The following is a 26638-nucleotide window of genomic DNA, read 5'->3' as shown; positions in this document are numbered from 1 at the left end:
CTGAGAGCCGTTTTAGCAGTGGCTTACTACTGCTAATGTGTAAGGTGATCGAGGATTGGAGCATCGGAGGAATCTCAGTCGCTCCGAGTTCGGAATACAGAAATCCGAAGTACTAATTGGCTGTACAGTCCCCACGTGACTTTGTCCGAGCCATCCGCCAAACTCGAAGTGGTGGCCACTCGTAGTTGGCAGGGAGTGCGTGGAGGTGTACTCGGTTTGAGTTAATCATTGACTGGGTGGCGAGGGCCTGACTCGGGTTCGTAGGATTGCTTGGGCCACTGCTGCTTCCCGTTCTGGATGTGAGGGACGAATGTAGACAGGGGAGCGATAGGTGCAGCGCAAAGTAAGACCGCGGGAGTGAGAGTGACTGAAGACTGGACCCAGTTAATGTGACCATCTATAACAGATGCGAATGCTGGGCGGGGACTGTAAAACATCAGGGCAAAGGGTCAAAATACAGGACAAAAAGTCAATTTTACGTGCACAAACAATTATATATGACCAAGTAAGTACATTTCTGAGCCAGTTACACGTTTTAAGTACATAGTAGTATTATCATAACAACGTGCCTTATTTAAAAATTGAAAACTAACAAATATTAGCCAATATTGACATGCAACACAAGAGACAGTTACCACACGATTGTCCTCTGTCATGTTGAATAGCGGGACCAGAAGAAGTGCTCTTTGAATAAACGTAAATTTCCAGCTCATTGATAGCAATAGTCGAGCGATGAAGATAAATGTTGAGTAAGTGGTTACAGACCATTTGAAAGAGCAGTATTTGTGTGTGGGTGCCAGAGCACCTTGAAGTAAGCCTAGAATACAACGTTTGTCAAGAATGATGCAAGAACAATTACACTGTCAAACCTACAACTATGAAAGAGAGAGAGAAAAGGAGCACAGACAACATTTTAAAAACCCGCACATATAATCATATACAAAAGATGTGCTAAACTGTGCATCACTACATTCGCTGGACAGTTCACAATTAGCCACTGCATTATGTACTTCCACCAAAGGCATAGTTCCCCACCACAAAACAAGGCATTACCACTCAGAACAATGCCCCACCACCTGTTCAAAGTGCACCATCACCCATTGAATAATGTGCTCCCGCAAATGGGATAGTGTACCAACTTACAAAGCACAGCAGTACCACAAAATAGTGGTTATTTAGCTCAAGTTACCGGCAGTCCATGTAATAAGTGGACAGATGGCCATCTACCTCAGGAAAACATTTAAGGAAGCTAGACTGGTTGCTAGAATATAATTATGACCACCAGTGTAATAAGTATTTTTAAAACAATGCAATCTGATAGTCTTTCACTTGCTCTTTGATGATTTAAGATTTTTTAAGGCGTTTTCTGACTTTAATATGCTAACAGGGACTCAACTAAAGTCTACCTTCTTATCCAATGCAGCTGATAAGTTTGCTGCTCTGAGTACAGGAGACATTTGCAAGAAAGGGAAGTGGCCTATATGGCTTGTGTAGCACTAGGCAAACTCTAAAATGATGTGGTAGCGTATTATAACCTAGACCACTGAAATTATGCATTTTTGTGGCAGCAGCGTTTTCTTAAGAAATATGGATTTGCAGCATTTGCCACATTATGCATCATATGGCGCTTAAGCTGCAAAGTCTAGAAAAAATTGTTTCGCTCAGACGGATCAAACGTTACTAAAAAAAGCACTGACACTTTGTGATGATTTGGGTGTACTATATGATATGGCTGGGTAGCCTTATCGTGCAGTACACTTGCAAATTTTTATTTTGGGTCCAGTCAGGTATGTTTACTCAACTTTAAGCTCAAGCCTGGTTAGTTGTGGCTACGAGCAGTAAGGCTTAGCAAAGGAACAAAGTGGAAAGCATTTAACAGCACCAAACAACAAAATAAGAAAGTCACACAGCATTAAAGAAACAAGACACCATTTAAAAAGAAATAGAGCTTATTTTTATGAATTTTTAGAGTCCTGAACCATCAATATCCACCAGAGGGTTCAGAAGATACAGATTTTAGAACCAATATATCATTTTTAAATCAATCACAAACAAGGATTAGTTAACAATAAGTTTGGACACTTTTCAAAAGTTTGAAAGAGTTAGTTTGACAGCTCCAGCCCCAAGTTGGGCGACCACGTCCGTCAGGACAGAGGTCTATGGGGCAAGAAAAGATACATTGGACAAGTACCTGGACACCAGAGTGTTTTTTAAGTAAGATCCAAACTATTCAGGAGGACCGCCATAGTTGACAATAGAGTGGTCCTGATGCTGAAGGATGAAGGCTTAAAGATGCTCCAGTTGCTGTGTGGTCCACGGGGTGAAGTATGGTCAAGTCCTCGGTCCACAGTGAGTGGGGTGACTCTGTCCACGGATCTCGGAGTCCCACAAAGTCATCTTTGCAGGGTTCCAAAGACTTGATGCAGACCTTGTGCTTTTGCCTCACAACGGTGAAGATGGAGGCTGGTATCCACTTTGGTGATGAATGAAGTCACTACCAACACTCACTGGTCCAGCAGACACACGTGCACATTTGGGATATCTTCGAATTGTTATATTGGGTGCCAGGTGTCTGGTAGTGGCAAGACTTCTGGGGTGGCTACCAGGTTTGCAGCTTGGGCTCCTTCAGCTTTAATGGCCCCAGTGCTATTCTGAGAGGTCAGTTAGCTGACCCTTGGAGTTTCTGGTTCAGACTGGGGCAGGGAATCAACTTTTCTCCAAGGCAGGCATGCAGAACAGAGTCCAGATTTCGCTCACTTAAAGTGCAGCAGTTGCAGTCGCTCTGGCGTCGGAACATCTCTCTGGGTGCTTCCAAGAGGTGCAGAGTGGTCTTCTCCTCACCCTCCTTCCAGGTCCAGCGAGTGCTCAGTGTCAGCATGCCAGGGGTGCCACATTTTTCCCAGGAAAGCACCTGAGGGGAAGACACCGTCACTAGCCAGTGGGCTACTGGTTCCCCCCCTACCTAGTGATGAAGATGTGTGGCATCTGGATATCCCAGATTGCCAAAGTCTTGCCCCTTTCAAGATGGCACAAACTTTCCTCAGTCGTGAGGAGCAAGGTAGCTCACCCTAGAGGTGTGGCTACCTGAGTGCAACACACTGGTAAAACTGGTTTGGAGGTGAGTTCCCCTCTTTGTCCCTGTCTCTACACTGTCTACAGGAACTAAAGGAACCCTGCTTTGGGGGTGTTGGGCTAAGCAGCCCCTCGAAAGTGGCTTCACATTTGAAGCTCACCTCTGAGCTATCCTCTGAGTGGCCTTCTGGGGAGAGGAAATTACATCTCCCTGCTGCTGCGGCACTGACCTTTGTTGCTGAGCCTGAGAGCCGTTCACATGTCTCCCCAGGTGGTCACAAACCTGTCCGAGTGTGTATGCCTTTGAGAGGCTGCAGGACAAGCAGAGCACAGAGGGGCAACTTTCTAAAAGCAGCACACCATTAATAGTGACATTAATTTCGACCTGGGCATCAGGTCACATTTAATGCCACAATTAATTTGATACGTCATATGACCCAGTTTGGTAGTCCCAGCCAAAAGTTAGCCAGGTTTGGATGCCACCTGGTAACTCTACATTAGCAGAACAACAACAATTTGGAAGTTTTTCTGCTAAGACATTTCGTAAAAAAATATGTCTTACTTAGCAAAATATTGCTCCCTGTTATAGGACTTGATAGGTCTTCCTTAGGGGAGACTTACATGTAATGGCAAGGGATAGGGTGGCTTTGCAATAGGTTGAAATGTCAAAATCGAACTAGCAGTGAAAACACTGCCCTTCCAGTCTGCAGTGGCAGGCTGGAAGCCATTTTGTACTTTGTCACACAAATGTTGGCACAAACAGTGCTGCAGCTCTGAGTGAACACTCCGTCTTACATGTCCTGGGTAACATATACTAGGGACTTATAAGTAATTCAGGTCTTGCCAATTAGGTGTATCCAATTCAACATGCAAGCTGTATAGGGATAAAACACTGGCACCGAGGTCTGGTTAGCAGGCCTCAGTGCACTTGCAGAGTCGAAAAACCAGGAGCATCAGTCCAAAAATGTGGAAGTGGACATGCATAAAGAGGCATTTCCTTACACACTTGTTGCCGTGAAGTAGAAAACCCTTCGCAGAGGTTGACTGGCCACTCCTGTGGCTTTTTACTGTATTTGGGTGAAGGATTTGCCAAGACAGTGTTTGTATGTGTAAAAATGATTAAATAATCAAGTGATACTTTAAAGTATGTACTGCGTTATGCCACACGATTTGCCTTTCCTTGCTGAATAATTTCAGCGGCCCTGAGTATAACATAATCACTGACAGTATCCAAAGCTTGTCAGATGCTCACCTCGTTTTAAGAGATGCCTAGAGGGCACAGTGAGTGAAGGCCTCCCAAGATTTTCAAATTACCTCTAGTGCTTCTCACAGACCTTCCTCGTATCTATTTGGGTAGCTGCAGCTTCTTTATATAAAAGTCAAAGCCAAACCCATTTTAGCTCTGGAAAATTTAGCAAGCTGCAGCTCGTGTAATATTTACACTTAACAGAGAAGTTGACACTTCATTGTTCAGAATGTGGACAGTACACATCAAGAGAATGTCCATATCTCTGTATCTTAACACCTATCAATCCATCAGTTCATGCACCCACCAAGAGCCAATCATTCATCCAAGCACCCATTAGTCCATGTATCCATGTGTCTACCAAGAGCCATGTATCAATCCGTCCATCAATGCAACCACCCAGATGCGGTCACTCACCCAATTACATCCACCCAGTGCCTTTTCATCCATCCACCAGCGCATTTAACTATCTACACATTCTTTGATCATCCACGCACTCTCCAGCCATCTACACCCTGTTTATTTATCCCTGCCCTGTGCAACCTTCCACATCTACACTTTCATTCACACCCCATACTCTCCGCCCATTTATTTACACCCTCTTAATTCATCCCAAACACTCCCCCATCCACCGTCTATTCCCTCTTCATTCTTCCTCACCTTTTTCAATCCATCCCTCTTCACTCATCCTGACAATTTCCACCAGGAATCTATCCACCTTCTCAAATAATGCAACCATCCATTGACCCATTCACTCATCAATGTTGGTTTTGTCCACACTAAAATGTTTAGGCAACCGTCATTTGTTCATAGGCCATTTGATGTTTGGAGAGCATCCATCATTGTTAAATATTTTGGAGCTACGCAACAAATAATGGCGTATTTCAGTGCAGAAGCACAGAGCAAAACATGATTACAAAAATGTATCATGTTATGCAAAGCCAGACATCAGAAGCCTAAACTAAATCAGCATAAAACGGGCCCCCTTACATAAAATGAAAAAGTAACTTGTTAGTGTTAACACACTGAAATAAAACAGGCTGTGGAGAAAACGATTTGCTTCTCTGGGAATGTACACATTATTTTAGGCGTTGAAACCTTGCCCAGGAATTTTAATGAACTTCTATTATTGGTCAACTGAGGGTTCACGTGTCAAATCAGCTTGCTTTGTTTTCATTCTTTAATAGGATGTCTACATGCATCTCTTCAGAGGGAGAACTGTGTCTTCACCCTTTTGAAGACCACCTGATATCCTTTGCTCCAGTTCCTTATGTGGGAGTGTGGTTGGAAGTAGGAACACGCATGCTCACCTCCCCTTATTACCATTTTCTCTCACTTATCTGCACATGCAGAAGCCCAGACAGCAGTTATCATTTTTTAAAGAGCTTTTGCAATGTTTACAAATAGTGGCAGTCTTCAATATTTTGAACAGGTGCAGCACAGATGCTGGGACTGAAGAGTGCCTGGTGAGAGCAAGTATTCAAAATCTTTTCAAAGAGGTTGGCACATGTGTTTCTGTTAGGAGCATAGTTACTTAGACTGTGGCTGGGTTGCTCCAAGAAGAATGCTGATGTAGAATATCACCTAGGTGAGAATGGTGTCAGATCTCGCAATTCACTCATTCCTCCACCTATAAATTCCTCTGTGATTTAACCCCTTCTGTGCCGCGGACGTAATGGTTACACAGTGCTGACAGTTACTGTCACAGAGCCTCGCTTCCAGCGCGATCGGAAGAGAAATGCAATCACGTGGGGGGGGCCGAGAGAGGCTTCAAAGGGAAGGAAATGTATTTCCTTCCCTTTGAAGTCTCTCTCTGCGTTTTGGCAGCCGGATTGAAAGCAATCCGGCTGTCAAAATGCCCACTAGACACCAGGGAGGTGTTTTTTAAAAAGGAAATTGGCATAAGGGAGCGACCCCTTGGGCAAGGGTCACTCCCAGGGGAGGAATTTTTTTTGAAGGCGTTTTCTGCCCCCCCCTGGGGGCAGATCGGCCTATTATTAGGCCGAACTGCCTCCGGGGGGGGGGGGCAGAAACCTCTAGGCACCAGGGCAATTTTTTTTTTGTTTGTTTTGTTTTTGTTTAGTTTTTTGTTTTAGGTGTGGGGAGCGACCCCTTAGGCAAGGGTCGCTCCCATAGGGGGCAAATTATATTTAGGCCATTTCTGCCCCCCTTGGGGGCAGATAGGTCTATTTTTATGAGGGCAATCTGCCCCCAAGGGGGGCAGAAACCCCTAGGCACCGGGGATTTTTGTTGTTGTTGTTGTTGTTTTACAGATGGGGAGCGACCCCTTAGGCAAGGGTCGCTCCCCTGGAGGGGCGAATTGTATTTAGGCCATTTCTGCCCGCCTGCCGTTTCTGCCCGCCCGCCGTTTCTGCCCGTCAGGCAAGAGGAGCGACTCTGTAGGCAAGGGTCACTCCCTGGGGGGTTTGGGGGGGGGGCACATATATTTTAGGGCATTTCTGCCCCCCCGGGGGCAGATCGGCCTATTGTTATTAGGCCGATCTGCCCCCGGGGGGGCAGAAACCTCTAGGCGCCAGGGAGTTTTTTTTTTGTTCGTGAATTTCACATATAGGGAGCAACCCCTTAGGCAAGGGTCGTTCCCCTGGGGGGCAAATTTATTTTAGGCCATTTCTGCCTCCCAGGGGGGCAGATCAGCCTATTTTAATTAGGCCGATCTGCCCCCAAGGGGGGCAGAAACCACTAGGCACCGGGGATTTTTGTTGTTGTTTTACAGATGGGGAGCGACCCCTTAGGCAAGGCTCGCTCCCCTGGAGGGGCGAATTGTATTTAGGCCATTTCTGCCCGCCCGCTGTTTCTGCCCGACTGCCGTTTCTGCCCGTCAGGCAAGAGGAGCAACCCCGTAGGCAAGGGTCACTCCCTGGGGGGGTTGGGGGTGGGCACATATATTTTAGGGCATTTCTGCCCCCCCCGGGGGCAGATCGGCCTATTGTTATTAGGCCGATCTGCCCCCGGGGGGTGCAGAAACCTCTAGGCGCCAGGGAGTTTTTTTTTTGTTCGTGAATTTCACGTATAGGGAGCAACTCCTTAGGCAAGAGTCATTCCCCTGGGGGGCAAATTTATTTTAGGCCATTTCTGCCTCCCAGGGGGGCAGATCAGCCTATTTTAATTAGGCCGATCTGCCCCCAAGGGGGGCAGAAACCACTAGGCACCGGGGATTTTTGTTGTTGTTTTACAGATGGGAAGCGACCCCTTAGGCAAGGCTCGCTCTCCTGGAGGGGCAAACTGTATTTAGGCCATTTCTGCCCGCCTGCTGTTTCTGCCCGCCTGCCGTTTCTGCCCGTCAGGCAAGAGGAGCGACCCCGTAGGCAAGGGTCACTCCCTGGGGGGGTTGGGGGGGGCCACATATATTTTAGGGCATTTCTGCCCCCCCTGGGGGCAGATCGGCCTATTGTTATTAGGCTGATCTGCCCCCGGGGAGGCAGAAACCTCTAGGCGCCAGGGCTAATTTGTTTTTGTGGTTTTTTTTTTGTTTGTTTGTTTTTTTAGAGATGGGGAGCGACCCCTTAGGCAAAATTATTTTAGGCCATTTCTGCCCCCCTGTGGCCGGCTGAGCTAGAGGCCACAATCCACAGGTAGGCACTTTGCAAAAACCACCTCTGTTTTCTGTGAAAAAATGTGATGTGTCCACGTTGTGTTTTGGGCCATTTCCTTTCGCGGGCGCTAGGCCTACCCATACAAGTGAGGTACCATTCTGGGTAACAGAACCTGGTCAGAGCCCCACAAGTCACCCCATGTTGGATTCCCCTAGGTGTCTAGTTTTCAGAAATGTGCTGGTTTGCTAGGTTTCCCCAGGTGCCGGCTGAGCAAGAGGCCAAAATCCACAGGTAGGCACTGTTTTCTGTGAAAAAATGTGATGTGTCCATGTTGTGTTCTGGGCCATTTCCTTTCGTGGGCGCTAGGCCTACCCATACAAGTGAGGTACCATTTTTATCGGGAGACTTGGGGGAACGCTGGGTGGAAGGAAATTTGTGGCTCCTCTCAGATTCCAGAACTTTTTGTCACCGAAATGTGAGGAAAATGTGTTTTTTTAGCCAAATTTTGAGGTTTGCAAAGGATTCTGGGTAACAGAACCTGGTCAGAGCCCCACAATTCACCCCATCTTGGATTCCCCTAGGTATCTAATTTTCAAAAATGCACAGGTTTGGTAGGTTTCCCTAGGTGCCGGCTGAGCTAGAGGCCAAAATCTACAGGTAGGCACTTTGCAGAAAACATCTCTGTTTTCTGTAAAAAAATTGTGATGTGTCCACGTTGTGTTTTGGGCCATTTCCTTTCGTGGGCGCTAGGCCTACCCACACAAGTGACGTACCATTTTTATCGTGAAACTTGGGGGAACGCTGGTTGGAAGGAAATGTGTGGCTCCTCTCAGATTCCAGGACTTTCTGTCACCGAAATGTGAGGAAAATGTGTTGTTTTAGCCAAATTTTAAGGTTTGCAAAGGATTCTGGGTAACAGAACCTGGTCAGAGCCCCACAAGTCACCCCATCTTGGATTCCCCTAGGTCTCTAGTTTTCAAAAATGCACAGGTTTGGTAGGTTTCCCTAGGTGCCGGCTGAGCTAGAGGCCAAAATCTACAGGTAGGCACTTTGCAAAAAACACCTCTGTTTTCTGTCAAAAAATGGGATGTGTCCACGTTGTGTTTTGGGGCATTTCCTGTTCGGGGCGCTAGGACTACCCACACAAGTGAGGTATCATTTTTATCGGGAGACTTGCGGGAACATAGACTAGCAAAACAAGTGTTATTGCCCCTTGTCTTTCTCTACATTTTGTTCCTTTCAAATATAAGAGAGTGTGTAAAAAAGGCGTCTATTTGAGAAATGCCCTGTAATTCACATGCTAGTATGGGCACCCCAGAATTCAGAGATGTGCAAATAACCACTGCTTCGCAACACCTTATCTTGTGCCCATTTTGGAAATACAAAGGTTTTCTTGATAACTATTTTTTACTCTTTATATTTCAGCAAATGAATTGCTGTATACCCGTTATAGAATGAAATCCCAAGGCAGGGTGCAGGTCATTTATTGGCTCTGGGTACCTAGAATTCTTGATGAACCTACAAGCCCTATATATCCCCGCAACCAGAAGAGTCCAGCAGACGTAACGGTATATCGCTTTAAAAAATCTGACATTGCAGGAAAAAGTTACAGAGTAAAACGTAGAGAAAAATTGCTGATTTTTTCACCTCAATTTAAATATTTATTTTTTTCAGTTGTTATTTTCTGTAGGAAACCCTTGTAGGATCTACACAAATGACCCCTTGCTAAATTCAGAATCTTGTCTACTTTTCAGAAATGTTTCGATTTCTGGGATCCAGCATTGGTTTCATGCCCATTTCTGTCACTGACTGGAAGGAGGCTGAAAGCACAAAATATTTTACAAATTGGGTATGTCCCAGTAAAATGGCAAAATTGGGTTGAAAATTGGGTTTTCTGATTCAAGTCTGCCTGTTCCTGAAAGCTGGGAAGCTGCTGATTGTAGTACTGCAAACCCTTTGTTGATGCCATTTTCAGGTAAAAAAACACAAGCCTTCTTCTGCAGCCCCTTTTTCCCATTTTCTTGAAAAAAACGAAATTTTCACTGTATTTTTGCTAATTTCTTGGCCTCCTTCTGGGGAACCCACAAAGTCTAGGTACTTCTAGAATCCCTAGGATGTTGGAAAAAAAGAATGCAAATTTGGCGTGGGTAGCTTATGTGAACAAAAAGTTATGAGGGCCTAAGCGCGAACTGCCCCAAATAGCCCAAAAAAGGCTCGGCACAGAGGGGGAAAAGGCCTGGCAGGGAAGGGGTTAAGCACACGTTCCTGGGACCTGTCTGTAACCCACATGCCAACCATCCCTTAAGTCCACATGTTCTGTGAGCTTTGAAAGCTTGTACTAGTACCCCAAGCTGTATTTGTTCTACAGGTATTGGAAGATTGCACTTGCTCCGTTCTGCAAGAGAGGGAAGATTGATTTCCTACTGCCGCACTACACATGTTCTGTGAGGAAGTAAAGCTTGCACTGTTATTGCCCAATGTGTCCATGTCCTGTGACTAGTTGTGTCGCTGCTGTGAAAGAGGGAAGTTTGCACTGTTATTGCCCAAGTTAAACCAGTTGTATGAAGAAGCGGTGACTCCATTCCTTTTGACACATCTTATGTAAAAACAAAGGATATCTTGAAGTGCTTCATCCTTGAGCTTCAAATTTTCTGGTACGATATGGCAGGACAAATCATTTTTAGCCCAATCACACAATTTTAATATAGGTCTTAAAGTTTAAAAAGGGGAAAATCAAAATGTTGACAGGGGACTCAACCATACCCATGGTAGGGAACCCACAAGTAGAATACTGTACCAACAGTGAAAGTAGTGCTCTCGATACTTCCCAGTGCTAGATGTGGAACTCACTTATGAAGCGTGCCATGCTAAACAGGTGAGGGTTCAACATCCCACAAGTACATGAATGTTTGGTAATTCCATAAGATGTTTTGGATGTTTATTCAACAGGTTTAGTTCCTCTTGTATTTTTATGTTTATTTATGGGGTGCATACCACAGTCCTCTAACTCCCCTTATTCATTCTTTAGTGTGGTAACTACCTATGTTGTACCTATCCTGTATGTGTGAGAGAAATGTGTAGTCTTTGTTTTAGGGAAAGGTTCACTGCAGCTGTTCATGTTGTACTTTTGTTGTGTTGTGAAGCTCATTATAAAACTCTTTATGGCTCAAAAGACAAAATGATTTACATTGCCAATGCTTCTTTTAATGCATGATGTGAATGGAAGAGTGAACACAAAAAAAAAACACGTGAGCATAGTTTTCAAATAAAACTTTTGGTTTTACTTGTGTAACTATAAGCTTTAATTGGACTAAAATACTTTAAAAAAAAGTTTAAAGTATAGCTGACAAGTTGCTTCATCACATATATAAAACCTTCAGCTAGTTCTGACATTTTAACCATCGCTTTGCACTCTGTGGATTTGCATCCACAATGAAAGTATTATAAGCAAAACTATAGGCCTTACAATGAAAAATGCTGTTGGCTCAAAAGCCAGGGCTAGCTGATCGTCCAGCATTTCATAGTGCTAATTGGCAGACTTGTGAATTGCAAACTAAAATTTAGTTTCTGACCTGCCAATTTAGGTCTCGACTAAGACATTGCAAGTGCTGTCTGTTGCGAGAAATATTGTTAGCTTACAGTGGGGGCTTAGAGCCCATCCATTGCTTACCATTTGTTGGCTTCATTGTCACTCTGATTTACTTGCTTATTATTTGTCAGCTTCTGAAAGTTTTCCTTCCTCTTCTAGTGTTTTTCACTCCCCGCAGCATGGACACATTACTTGTCTCCTTACACAGTACTTTTTTCTTTATAAGCTCTCTATGAGTCTGTATGTGGTTTCCAGATGTCTCCTTTGTGCACTTCTCTCCTTCAATGTTCCTCTTTCTTGCCTTCCATCATATGACATTCTTGCTTCCTCCCTGCCCACCTTCCACTACTGTTCATGCTTCATCACCTCCTCTTGTCCGTTTGCCCCACCAGTTCACACTTCCACATTCCGTTGTCCATTTGCTTCCCTAGCCCCTCCTGCCTGCTGTTGTCTGGCGCTTTCCCATCAAACCCCGCTCTTCCTTCGTTCTCCATGTGCTTCTCCATCCCCTCCCTCCGAGCCTCTGTTCTTCATGTGCTTCCCCAGCGCCTTCTGCCCACACTCAGTTGTCAGCTTACTTCCCCAGCTCACCCTCTATTGTCAGCTTGCTGACCCAACCGCTCCCGCCCACTTTCCATTTGTCAGCTTGCAGCTCCAGCCCTTCCTGCCTACCCTCTATTGTCAGCTTAGTGCCCCATCCCATCCTACCCAACGTCTGTTATTAATTTGCTTCCCATCTCCTCCCCATCACCCTCCATTGTTAGCTTGCTGCACGATCACCTCCTGCCTAACCTCACTGTCTGTTTCCTTCCCCAGCCTCTTCTGCCCACCGTTCATTGTCCATTTACCTCCCCAGCCCCTTTTGCCCACCCTCTACTATCTCTGTGCTTCCGCACTGTCTATTGTGTGTCCCCTCCTCTGACTGAATGAATCCCTCCCACCCTCCCTTTGTGATGCATCATTCTCCAACCCACTCCCTCATTTGTGTTTTTCAGTAAAAGAAAGCTTATTAGCGCTTGGCACACCATAGAAATTTGTAAAATTATTTTTGCCACTCTGTACAGCAACAGTGCTACTGTGCAGCATAGCTAAAAATCATTGCCAAAGCCATTAGCTCTCATAGGTGAGACATTGGCTTCACCAAAGCTTCTTTTCTTTTATGCTGTCAAGGGTTAAGTAGCTGAATGGTTGAAGGGCAGCGATAGCTTTCAATTGCAAGTGCAATCATCTCACTGCTAATGGCGTAATGGAAAAACAAATGATGTTCTTTACCAGGACAATGCAGTTAGCAGCAACTGACCTTGTCGTAAAATATAATGAAAGGAAAAACAATGAGCTAAAACTATGGACAAAATGAATCCATAATGGATCACTCATGCATTCACAAAAAATACTGACAAAGTCAGAACAGCCCATGAAAATACGTACAGGTTGTCACCCTAGTTAAGGTCTGTTTACAACTGACAGCTGAACAGACACTTTTGGCTGCAGTTGAATTTCACTAGAAGTGAATTCTAGGGTTGGGGGACACATTGGGCCTCAGGTAAAACTGATAGGGCCATCCAAAAAGGTCACATTTAGGGAGTGTATGGGTGTGTGTGTATATATATATGTATATATATATATATATTATATATATCTCCTACTGGCAGTCACTTTTGCTGGTAATTTTGGTGCAGTTTGACAAATCTTCATGAAATTTTCAAAACTAGTTTGCCACTCACTCAGCTGCTGTCTGGAAAGTTTCAAGGTGATTCATCAAGCAGGGGGTGAAAAAAGTGGGGAATCCCAAAACACATTTTCTCTATTTAGTTTCCTATAGGTATTTTAGATACAACCACAGATGAAACCACTGGACGGAATTACACCAGATTTGGCAGAAAGATAGGTCTTGGTCCAGAGATAGTGCGTTTTGTAATTTGGTGTAAACCTGTTCAATTGTTTTGGAGTTATTAAAGAAAAAAGATTTATGTATATCCAGAGGCGCAGATGCTTCGTGGATCTGTGGCTCTACCTTCCACCAGCAATGCTGTGATTGGCTGCCATCTTTTCAGCCAGGAAGTGTTGGCAGCCTTCTTAAGACTCAGGAATTGCCCACAGTCCCAAGAAAAATGCAAAAACGGAAACACAAGTGTGCAGGGTAGAAATATCGTGACTTGGCAGTGGAGTCAAAACTTTTTTTCCCCAATTTTGACACAAATTAGCAGAGGATCCGTTGCCACATCCCAGGGGAAACAATCTTTACATTTGGGGGGCCTAGCCACCCTCCCCAGGCCATTTTCGGCCTGAGGACCCCATCCCCCAGGGTTCGGCCTTTAAAATAAATGGGGAGGGGGGAATGCGGACCCTGTCCTGAACCAATTTTGGACTCATGCCCCTGGGTCTAGCTGGTCTTAAACGGGGAGGGGGCCTGGAGCCCCCCTCTCCAGACTGATTTTGGTCCCAGAGGCCCCATTCCACAAGGCCCGACTGCAATTTCAAAAGAGAGGGGAGCCGCTTGCAGAGTGCCCAAACCTGGGACTTAGCGGTTTCGGGCAGGGAAAATGGAGTTTGCTCTTGCTTGGAAGGAGCAGTTTCAAAACTCCTGCTAAGCGAGAGCTAACACTACGGGGATGATTTAGATATCGACGGAGAGGTTACTCGTCACAACAGTGGCGGATATCTCGTCCGCCAAAATTAAAAAAACATTATGTCCTATGGAATTTATATGTTGGCAGATGGAGTAACCGGTCCGGCAATATTAAAATCAGGCCCTAAGTCCACTCCCCGGGGGCTGGAGCATGAAAAAGGCTCCTGCCTGTGAGGAGCAGAGTTTCCCTGCCTGCACTGAGGCGGGCAGGAAAACAGATAAAAAAAATGCTCCCACCCGCAGGAAGCAGCATTTTTAGCTGCTCTCTGCAGGCGAGAGCAACGCTGGCTCCCAATGGAGGTGGGGAGGTGACTGGGCAGTGGGGGCCTTGGGGCTCCTCCTGCAGCCCCCAACCATACTGTGGTGGGTGCCCTGGGTGGGCATCCGGGTATCCACCTTTTGATGGCCAGGACCCTGGCCCTCCCCTATAGACACTAGCTGGGCCCTGGGGAATGTGGTCCCCGGGGACGATATCACCCCGGAGAGGGGGGCTGGGTGCTTCTTCCAGCTTTTAAAAAGGTGCTGGGTCCTGGGGCCGAAATTGGCCCAGGGAGGGTGGCTGTGGGCCCTCCTCTCCTTTTAGAATACAGCTGGGCCCCGCAAGATGGGGCCCCCTTGGCTGAAATCAGCCTGGAGAGAAGGGCTGTAGACCTCCCTGACCCCATAAACGGTGGGCCCCGGGGGATGGGATCTCCGGGGACAAAATGGCCTGGGAAAGGGGGGGAGAGGGGAGGATACACACCATTCCTCCCCTAAAAAAAACACACCAGGCCGTCGGTGGATGGTGTCCCTGGGGACAAAATCAGCTCAAGGAGGGGGACACGTGCTCTGCTTCTCCACAAAATATGCCATGCCCTAGGGGATGGGGTCGGGGCTGTAATGGGTCCGGGAAGGGGGGCTGCGTGCCCCTCCACATTAAATATAGTGCTGGTCCCCCTAGGTATGTTGTCCCAGCGGCCAAAAGAGGCCTAGGGATGGGGGCCCTGTTCCTAACTAAAAAATCTGCCAGGCAACGGGGGATCGGGTCCCTACGGCAAAATGGGCCCAGGAAGGGGGCCTGCGGGTTGGGTGCCTATAGGGGGTTGAAACAGGGCCTGGGTGTGTCCAGCCTCCCACTGCGCATGGTGTGGGGTTGACTGCATGCATGGGATTGGCCATGCCCGATGGCAGTCAGATTAACGTATGGTAATTAAATACAACTTTACGTTAAAAAAAAAACTAGAAATTCACTATGGAAACCAAAGGTTACAGCAGACGTCTTCAAACTTTGAGATGTCGGGACCCCCTCTCAAAAAGTTTTAGGTGTAAGGACCCCCTCTTGACAAAAATATCTAGAACGTGATACTCCTCATCATCGAGGATCAGAACCCCCCCAATTCCAACGGCAAATAATTTTTACGGTGAGGAAATAATATTACACATTATTTAACAAACCAAAAGTCAGTGACATGTTGCAAAGGAGTCTTTAGCTGTCTGTGCGGCTTTGTTTCACAGCACAGGAGACTCCCTGAAAGAAAGTTCAGCTGAAGCAGGATGAAGTGAGGGGGAAATGCACGAACCCGTGCCCAGGACAACATGCCATCCATGGGGGTTGCGCCCTTACAGATTGAAGACCTCTGGGTTACAGGGACATTACAATTAAGGAATAGCAGTAAAAAACCCTAGAAACTCACTGAGAAAATCAAAAGTTACAGAGACGTTGTAGCTAGGAAATGGAATGAATAAAAAAACACATAAATTCACAAAAAGTTATAGTTAGGTTCAGAGTTTACACAAAAAACATAGAAATTCAGCAGTTATTGTTAACATTATCTGAAGTAATTATAACTTGTGCCCTAAGTTTACTATAACCCATGCTTCCAACATGCACCACTAATTAGCCCAAATGTTCCATCACACATGACATCTTCTATGACATCATTGATAATATCACTGCAATATGCTGTAAAATTATTGAAGAAACTGTGCATGGCAGGGGCGCAAGTTATAGTTACCATGGGTCACAAGTTATAGTTACTTGAGATAACTTTAACTATATCTGCTGAATTTCTAGGGTTAAGTGTGTAAAATCTGACCACAACCTGGCCGCAACCTGAAAGGAAAGATGCAGCCGCCATTTTGTTTCTTTGCTGGGCCCCCGGGGAGAAAACACAGTGTAAATTTGTGATGGATCCACAGATCCGAAGCCCAATCCAAAAAAGAAAAAAAAACCGCCCTCTCCACACCGTCAAAGGGGTGCAAATAAAAAAAGGGGGGATTCTTGTACCTATAGACTTTGAGAAAGCCTTTGATTCTGTACACTGCCAATTCACGTTTCTCCTTCTGGAACTCATGAATTTCGGCACTGCTTCCAACAATGTACAGTAGTACCATACTCTAAACCCTAGGCAAGGTTCAATGTGAACGGGGCACTCTCCCTGGAATCACCCATCGAACGAGGCACAAGGCAGGGGGTCCTAAAACAGGCTTGAAATCCAGTGCATTTTCCATAGACTTTTATATTTTGTGTACTGCCAATACCAGATTTTTCTGAAATTTGTCAGTATTGCATAGTAGAGGGTGCAGATGATTCTATAGGGGTCGAGCACGCATGTACAATAAATAAATGTTAAGTTATAAGATATTTTTTTTATCTATGTCTGTGGTTGCAGTAGTTTAAAGGTAGTGCTGCGGTACATAGCGATGACAATTATTTATATGATTGGATAATGACTGTCTTTACAAAAATTGCAGGCAGCCATGTTATTTTAAGTCATCTTTGCCAGTGTTCTACCATAGTACCTTAAATATAGGTAAATATTAGATGTGATATGTTTTCCCTACCTATTACAACCTCATAAAAGTGGTAGTGGGTAGGGAAATATAATTACATGTTTTGCTATATTTTTAAAAAAAACGACAAAGTACTGATGTACTACCAAAGTACTACCTGTAAAAATGTATAAAAATTTTAAAAAAACATTGTAATACATAATATTTCACAAATATAGGCCCTCATTACGAAGCCTAATGCAAAACTACAATGGTCCATCCGGAGATAATTTATCATTAATTAATATTGTACACTTAATGATCCATACACAGTAGGAATTAAATTCTAAACACGCAGCAAAACACACTATAAGAAAATACACTTTTAATTATTCCTTAAATTATTCTAAAATTACTACCACATCAATTAAAGAAAAGAGGACAGGAAAGATGTGCAAAACTAAATTGCTCGTCAATAAAGAATATACAATGACACAACCAATCCACAATATATCTACAAAAACTTTGGTTTGAGAAGCCTGTTGATTGACCATTCACACAATTAATTCAGAATTAGGTCACCCTGTGTGTATTGTAATATATTCTCATTACGAAGCTGGCAGTCGTCAGACTGCCGGCCTCGCTGTGGCGGTTTTACCGCTGCGGATCCAGCGGTAAAGACCACCACATCACAAGTTGTGGAGTTTGGCAGAAGGTAAACCTCCACAACGCAGCCTGGCCCGCCGGTGCGGTCGCACCGACGCAGCCGGCGGTGAGCACCTCCAACACGGCAGAAGGTCACAGCCTGCAGGCCGGATTACAAGACTGCAGTCCGCCAGACCTTGCGTGGCAGTCACCCCGCCACGAAAACCCTGGCTGTAACGCACCCGGTGACAGGAATCCCTATTCCTATTGCCGGCACACACACGTCCACACACATGCAGACACCCCCACATCTGTCCACACACTTATAAACACCCCCCATCCCTTCACGCACACATGTATTCACATACACACCCCTCGGCATACGTAAACATTCACAAAGACACCCCCTCACTTGCATACATGCAGACACACACCCCTAATCGCTTGGAAACACGCACTCAGACACCCCCATTCACACGCACATACACGCACACGTACATTCACATTCAGTTGCATACACGCACGCATTCACCACCCCCCTCCGCATACTCGCACTCACACACACAGACATGTCGGACGATCAACTTACCTATTCCGGCACGCTGGTCATCTGAGAGGGGATGGGTCCTGGCTGTTTTGCATCGCCAGCACCACCATGCCAGCAAGACTCCGCCAAGCCTTATTACGATTCATAATGTGGCGGGTGGAGCCTTTCTGGCGTTCCGGTGCTGGCGATGCAACCACCTCTTCGGACGGAACTCCTCCAGTGACTCCAAATGTGGCAGTCAGCAGACCACCAGCACTGGCAGTCTGCTGGCTGCAGCGGCTTCGGCGGTCTTAAGAAAAGACCACCAAATTCATAATGTGGCCCATAGTGTACTACAGTGTCTTTAGAATTGTTAATGTAATTATGTCAAAAAAAGTCTACACATTACCACGGTAATACCAAAAATGTACCATGTTACTTTAAAAAGCTACTCTAAATGAGCATTTGATATAAAAAAAAAGCACGGTACGTGCTAAGTAGTACTGCTATACTGCCTAAACTAGTTAAATAGAAATGTACAAACATTTCCAAACCTATTTACACTTTTAAGAAAATGGTAATAAGTCGGGAACAACAATAAAAACTACTACTTATTTATGTTTAAGCCCTAAGCCTCAACGACCCAAAAGTCAATTAAAAGGGTTATGGCTGCATTTTAAATATGTAAAGGCAGACATTAGCCAATTTTACACTGCCTTGTACCACTATGTACCATGGTATACCAATAACTTACCGCAGTATACTGTGTCTCAATATATCCCTAGGGTACAAATTTGGGATTCTAGTACGTTACCCATAGTGTTGCAGGGGCAAAGCAATTCTTATGTAACATTTACAAAAATACGCAAAGCCACCATACGTCACCCTGCTTGGTTTGGTACATGTGCAGAAACGCAATGCATCACAAGTCACTGCCTTGCGTTACTCTGCACATCATAAACTACAGTCCTCCAAAATTCAACTACATCCATACTCCAGTACACTGTACTGCATTACACTATACCCCACTCTACTCTATGCTATTCCACTGTACGCCACTGCACCTTACACCACTCCACTGTATGCAACTCCACTGAGCGTGACTCCACTATACTCTATTCTACTTTGTGCCACTCCACTGTATACCTTTCCACTATATGCCACTCCACTCTGCAATACTCCAGACAATGACAATATTTCACTATAGGGCTCTTCACTGCACGCTACTCCAGTGTATGCCACTCCACTCTACACCACTCCACTCCACGCCATTCAATTCTACACTATTCCCTTGGACGGCACTCCACTCTGTGACACTCCACTACATGCTATTCCACTCTACTCACTCCACTGAACACCGCTGCAGAACTTGCAACTCCCCTGAACGCAACTCCAACCTACACACTACACTGGATACATTCCAGTCTACGCCACTCCACTGTACGCTACTCGACTATACGCTATTCAACTGTAAGCAACTCCACTGTATGCCACGCTCTTTGCACTGTTCCAAGGTATGGCACTCCTCTGTACGGCACTCTCATGTACGCCAATCCACTCTACAACTCTCCATTCTATGCTATTACATTCAACGTCACCTTGAAATTACTATGTCGCACAGCTTCATATACAGTGTCCTCACCTCAACTGTCATTCTACATAAACTATAGCTCACAACTCTACCACGCAATATTTTCTCAAAATCATCTCAATTGAAATGTCATAGGTGTTGTTATGAAAGCTTTGTATTCACATGATATACAGTAATTAATGTCATATGCAAGAGTATAACCAGTGCACTGAGAAGGCTTGAGTTATAGTTTTTGTACTATGATGAGTGAGGTAAGAACACTGTGTACGAAGCTGTACAACTTATAGTATTTTCAAGGTGGTGTGTTAAGTTACAATACAAGTTAGAAGTAACACTGTGTACATAAGTGGGCAATTTATAGAAATGTGAAGGTGGGGTTTACATTGTAAATTAAAATTATAACTATAATTGTGTAGTTTAAGTATGGTTTGTATGGAAAGAACAAATAAAGTTTTCCTAACTATAACTTATCTGTAACCTTTGTTTTTTTCATTATATTATTATATATATATATATATTTATATATATATTTTTTTAAAATATATTTTTACTGCAAATACAAAAGGTTAAAATATAGTTAGGTGAAAATGTGAGTTTTAGCTAAGAAACAAACAAACTAAAATTCAACAGTTATAGTTATTCAAAGTAACTATAACTGATGCCTTCACAATGCACTGCTTGTGACCTCACATATTACAACTCTCATGACATGTTCTGTGACATCATTGATAACATTAATAATGACAACAAAATTACGTTATTTACAACAACACTAACCACAGCAACATTGTCACCTAAACTATAACGTCATGTTGGGCATAGCCCGCGTAATTCAGTGCAGCATAATTGTGCATAAGTACTGAAAAATTATATGAGATTTTGCTGAATTGCGTCTTGTGAACACTGCATCAGAAAAATGACACCAATGACACTTTCACTCTGAAAAACAGCATGAACAACACTTCAAGGTGTGCAAGCACTTGGCCATTGTTGTCACTGTTGCCATTTTGTTGTCTCCAATCTGCCTCTGCCTAGTGGTCCCCTTGTGTTGTCTGCACCCTAGCCTCCATCCAACCCAGTCCACCCTATTCTGTTTCACTTTAGCCTTTTTTCAAAAAAACTTTTTTTCACTTTTTATTACTTTCCCACTCTCCATGTGTGTTTATTTCACATTTCTTATCCCCAGTTGTGTCTTTTTTTTTCTTTTGTATCCATCCCAGTCAGTCCAGCTCTGGCAGAGGCAGGCAGCACTGCTGGGATGTTTAGCACATCCTGTGGGCGATGGCAGCACAAGGAGGTGAAGCCCTGTCACATTTTTCTTGAGGCTGAGGTGTTGGTGCTAACTTGCCTTGCGCAATAGCAACTACTCCTCATGCTGGCAGCAGACGGCAGGCCCAGCAAGGACTATGCCCTTGTGGAGTAGCTGCAGTAGTGGAGAGGCAGTGCTGCATGTGCTACACACCCATATCTCCCAGCAAAGTGCCTATGTGATGCAGGGTAGTGGGGCATGGTGTGAGACTGATAGAGGATCTATAATACTGTCCCACATTGAGCCAAATGCTTGCTCAGACTGATTTTAAAGATTTCACTAGGTTAGTCTGATATCAGAGGTGTAGTGCTCCTCTCTGACTGTGTTTTATCATATACTGCCTATAAAGGCTCCATGTCCGTGAAGTGCAGAGTACTACTAAACTAACATTGTTATTTTTATCTTTCCTCAATTCCAAAGAACCAAGCAGCAGTCCAAGAGGGAAAAGAGCACCAACAGCAGCAATATGGCTGAGGCCCAAGACAATAGTGCTGAAGGCGATGCCCTGCCCTTAGATGACATTCCTGTGGGTGCTGATAAGTCATCATATTTATCAACTATGTCTTACTTAACTATTTCCACCTGGTATATATTATGTCCTTTGGTATTTCCATTTTCCCAACTTCCCTTGATCTAATGTTCAATATTCCTACATAGTTCTTTGTGTTTTCTGTATTCCTGTTTTCCGTTGTAGTTGACTTCCTCCTGTCTGTAGCTGTCTTTACCCGCCCCTTTTTTGTTACTGTGGCAGAAACCTTCCCCCCACCTTATACATATCTCCACATAGTTGTGCGAAGCAGTACATGAAGAGAGATTGAGTTTGTGCACAGCTATCACAGTGAGGAAATAGCAAAACTGTGCATAGCAAATGGAGGAGCAATATCATTGTAGGCAACTATGTACTACAGAACTGTTTTTTAGTGTTTATTTTTAGGGTTGAAATGAAGGTAGGGAAAGGATTGCTTAATCAGGCAGTGGATTTGTTTGCCTGTAAAATGACCTTTCTTAAAGAGTTCCAACTAGTAACTCTTTGGTCTCCTATTTATCTTTCCTCATTTTAGGACAGCACACCACCACCCCCTTGACCCATCTTCCGAGGACATCATTCAATCCAACACCAGCCATTCCTGTGGGTAGTCAAGTTTAATATTTCCTACTTTTAACAACTGGTATGCAGTATGTTCATCTATATTTTCCACGTTCTCCAACTTTACTCTGTCTGCTTTAATGTCTGCTTTAGACACCCATATTTGCCTTCTAGTGTTCTTAACTATTCCCACCTGGTACATATTATGTCCTTTGGTATTTTCCATGTTCCCAAATTCCCTTGATTTAATGTCTATTATTCCTGCATAGTTCTTTGTGTTTTCTGTATTCCCAGTTTCCGCTGCAGCTGACTTTCTCTTGTCTGTAGCTTTCTAAACCAGCCCCTTTTTTTAATGGTGGCAGAAGCCTTCCTCCCTTATACATATCTCCATATACCTGTGTGATGCAGTACACGAAGAGACTCCGTTTTTACAGAAGACTGCCTCCTGTCTGTAGCCTTCTTCCCTTTCCTTCTTTTTTTTTTACTTAGCTTTACCTCACCCCTCTTGTATATCGCTTGTGTTGTTAACCCAAGATTGTTGGTAACATAAAATGGAATGTTGGTCTAATTATTCACCACATATAGGTTAACAGAAGGCAGTTTTGAGCAAACAGTCAATAGTACAGAAACAGGCACGGTCATCATGGACACCAACAGGGCGGAACAGGATGTCATGATATCATGACACCCCTCCATTGTTTTTCAGATCTGCTTGTAGGCATGTCCTTCCATTACTAGAAAAAAATATTATAAAGTTGAATGGTGGCCCTAGGAGACCAGCAATGCTGTTCTACTGTATGACTATTTATAAACAAATGTTTGCATACTAATATTCATGTTCTTTCCTGTTTTCTTTTCATTATCTAGCTGTTCCTACTGGAGAACTTTCGCCGTAGGTCCACACTTTGCGAGAAACTGCGGCTGAGCTGCGCCTCCTCAAAATGGAGATAATTGAAGCAATGATGTCATTACCACCGCCACAGGCTGTCAAGGTTCCCCAACACGAAAGGCATCGCCACGCAAAACCACCAACATCTACTGCTGCCCTCCCCCAACACGTCACATAGGACACGGAGTACGTGAAGAAAGGCCAGCAGGAATTTTCAAACAATTAGAAGCTGTGGAGGTCTATTATTTATACAGAGGAAGGACTGTGACATTTAGAGTTTTAGGGTGTTTTTTAGGGTCAGGTATTTGACTGTTCTGGAAGGAAAGAGTGGGAAATGGAATGGGGACAGGGTTCTTTTGATGTTTTTCAGGTTCCCTGGGTGATAAGGTGGGTTCGTTGTGGGAGGAAATGGTTGGTGCTCATTTTTGTTTCCTAGTAAATTAGATTTATTTTTACTTGTATGCCAGTTTTTGCATTACTACTTAATGTAACATCACCGTTAATTAAACAGTGAGCACTAACATCATAGTGATGAGAGGCTGTCCCATCACAAAGCAATTGTCACCCAGTGTACATCCCAAGTCCAATCCTTTCACACCCTTTATGGCTTGATCAGACTGTGCTTCACCATTCTTCTCATCGGTAATAGTTGTATAGTACTTATTTACTGCCTTTTCTAAGCCAATAACTAAGAAGTGAGGAAAAACAATCTTGTATCACCAATCCCAGACATCTATCTGCATGTACCCAGTTCATTAGTCTAACAATAACAACATTTAGCTGTGTTCATCATGTGTCCAGTCAAACAGACCACAACCACTTAATTAGAGTTTGCCGTTTGAGCCATTACTCTGCACTAATGAATGCACCTCTCTCAAGTCCCCATGGGTTGTTCTCTTTGAGTTCTCTTGTTTCCTGTTGAAGATAGGCAGTGGTCCTTCTTCTGGGTATTGTTGTCAATAGTACTCTAGGATTTCACTTGAAACAGAAAGACATGTAGTGTTATAAATGAAAATAGTTTGAGGATTTTTTTAGTCTTGGTAAACCAAATGGTCTCAGAAGAACCTAGAAATGATGGACTTAATTTAACAAAAGGACAATGAAACTATGTCCTAGTGAAATGTGAAAGATAAAAATTGACACAGAATGATTCCCCATACATTACATAACAAGTTTAATTTACCAATCTCTCCCAGCCCCCACCATAAGAATTAGCATCATTTGCTCCTACTGCCTAGTGCAAGTAAGTTGTTACCTCTTCCAAGTGAGGTGTCCATTTACCTATGGAAGCATTACACAATATAGGGACGCCTTTTAAATCTTCACTGGCTACCGAGCAAAGGAATGAAACACAGGATGGGAATGTGAGGCATCTGAATGTTCTTTTTCTCATTTCAATTCTTTGGTTGACCCAAAGTTGAATTAGTCTTTTTCAGCTTGCACTACTCAGTCAGCCCTGGCTAAATGATTACTGTGTCCTCCTTGGTATTCTATCTGCACCATGCACACTCTTCCGCTGCATTTCACTTTATGTACAATAGGCAGCGTAAGCAGCACAATAAATATATATATTTTATTTACTGGCGGGTGGGAGTAGGTAGTTATAATTAGGACCTAGTTTCCATACGGAAGGTGATTATTGTTTTGCCAATAACTTTGGCACCGTTTGACGAATCTTCATGAAAATATCAGAACAGCAGTCAGTTCAGCTACTGTGTTGAAAGTTTTGGGGTGTTTTCCTCAAGCAGGGGCTGAGAAAAAGGTGGAGTCCCAAAATTATTTTTCCCATACAATTTCCCATAGGAATTTTCAATACGACTACAGCCCGAACCACTGGGCAGAATTACACCAAACTTGGCAGAAAGAATGCCCTTGGTCCAGAAAGAGCCCTTTTTGTTGTTTCATGTTAATCAATTCAGGATTTTTGAGATATTAAAGGAAAAAGAAATGTAGAAATCTAGGGACACGGATCCAACAGTCCCTGTGGCTGATATCTCATTGCCTGTCAGCACGTCAACCAGGAAGTGTTGACATCCATTTTGGGACTCGGATTCAGCTGAGTCCCAAACATAAAGGGAAAAATAAAGGAAAGGGGGCAGGGAAGAAATACCCTGATCCTCTAGGTCTGGTGCTGGGGTCCCCCAGGGACCCCGTAAGGGTGAAAAATTATTTTTAATAACATTTTCCAGCGAAACCGCAGTGGATCTGGGGAATTTTTTATTTTAAAAAGAGCATGGTTCCCGTGCTTGTTTTCTTTCAGCCTCCAGGTGGGACAGTTCCCGGAGGCATAGTTAAATATAGGAAAAGTGGAGGGGGCACTTGCGGCCCTCCTCCCAAAGGGCAGTGTGAGCCCCAGGGACCACCACCTCCCCGGGGCTTTATAAATTAAAATATTAGGAGGGGGCTGCGTGGTCCCCCTCCATAGGCCTTTAAAGGACCCAGGGACCACCACCTCCCCCTTATACAAAAAGTGGGGGGGGGGCAAGCGGACCCTCTTTGGTGTCTAAAATTGTCCTGGGAACCACCACCTCCCCAGGGCACAGAACTACTAAAAAGGGAGAGGGGGCTGCGTGGCCCCTCTCCCAGGCTGTTTTCGGCACCAGGGGCCAGCACCTCCCCGGGGATCTCCCTTTCTTAATGAAGGAGGGGGGCTCTTGAGGAAGACCCCTTGTGGAGCCATTAATGGCCCTGTGGGGTTTCTCCCTATCTCTGGAGGTGCCCACTCTCGGGAGATAGCAGTTTACTTTCGCTTAGCGGGAGCTTTGACAACTTCTATCAAACGAGTATGCTGTAAGTCTGCTCCCTGCGGGCGGGAGCAGGAAAACTGCTCTTGCTTGTTGGAAGTGGACTTTTCATCTTTTTTCTTGTCCACTATCAAGTTGGCAGGAAAACAGATGAAAAGATTGCTCCTGCACGCAGGGAGCAGCATTTGTATCTGCTCTACCTGCGTGCAAGAGGAATGCGGGGTCCTTCTGGATGCGGGGAGCCAATAGGGACCGTAGGGTTATTCAGGCTCCCCCCGCAGTTCCCAGGAAGAATGAAGATTTATATAATTACGGATTTCTTTATGAAGATGCTTGAGGAACAATTACATAGCCAAAATTAAGGAAAATAAAAAGGTTGTGCACGGGGCAGTATTTGATGCCTATGGCGATTGGCTGCCCTGCAGCCAACCCATGCCATGCACGGTACGGGGTTGGATGCCTATGGGGCTTGGCTGCAAGCCCTGCGCTTTTCCCCTTCCACGCACTGCCAAAGGTCATGTGCGGCGTGGGGCTAGATGCGTGCGGGGGAGTGGCAGCACATGGGGTGTTGCCCCAAGGGGTAGGCTATGTAGCCAACTTGCTGCTGCGTTAAAAAAACACTGAAAAAAAACTAAAGGTTACAGGGGCATTATAGTTAGGAATTAACCTTTAAAAAAACCTTAGAAATTCACACAAAAAGGTCATTATGACAAGTATGTCCCTATTACGGTGAGCAACATGGCGTCGGCGTCAGCGTAACTGCGTTCTTGCAGTCCCGCCCACCAGGGGAGCCGAAGGTGCGGCGGCCGCGGCGGAGCAGCCGGACAGGTGGCGAATTTACCCCGGGATCGGCCCGTTTTTCCTCTCCCGTGGTGGTGCCCGTCGGGGGAGCTAAAGGCATAACGGCCATGGCGGAGCGGCCAAGCAGACGGCCAAAACGGACGGCGGATTGGGGCCGAACTCGGCCCGCTTTCTTCTCTCTCTCCCCCGCGGTTCAGCTGCCGGG

The 26638-nt window shown here is 44.8% G+C and overlaps 1 long non-coding RNA gene across 1 annotated transcript; it reads left to right on the top strand.

Annotated features, from left to right (window-relative positions):
* The first annotated feature begins 149 nt into the window (after positions 1-149).
* On the top strand, positions 150-23432 carry LOC138260753 (uncharacterized). The gene is made up of 4 exons (XR_011198962.1): positions 150-505; positions 21333-21438; positions 21974-22041; positions 22867-23432. It is a non-coding gene; the product is annotated as an uncharacterized lncRNA (long non-coding RNA).
* Positions 23433-26638: the final 3206 nt, after the last annotated feature.

This window comes from Pleurodeles waltl, chromosome 10 (genome assembly GCF_031143425.1).
Source record: "Pleurodeles waltl isolate 20211129_DDA chromosome 10, aPleWal1.hap1.20221129, whole genome shotgun sequence".
Lineage (NCBI taxonomy): Eukaryota > Metazoa > Chordata > Amphibia > Caudata > Salamandridae > Pleurodeles > Pleurodeles waltl.
Note: the sequence above shows the minus strand (reverse complement) of the source record. Positions and strands in the feature narration are given on the sequence as shown.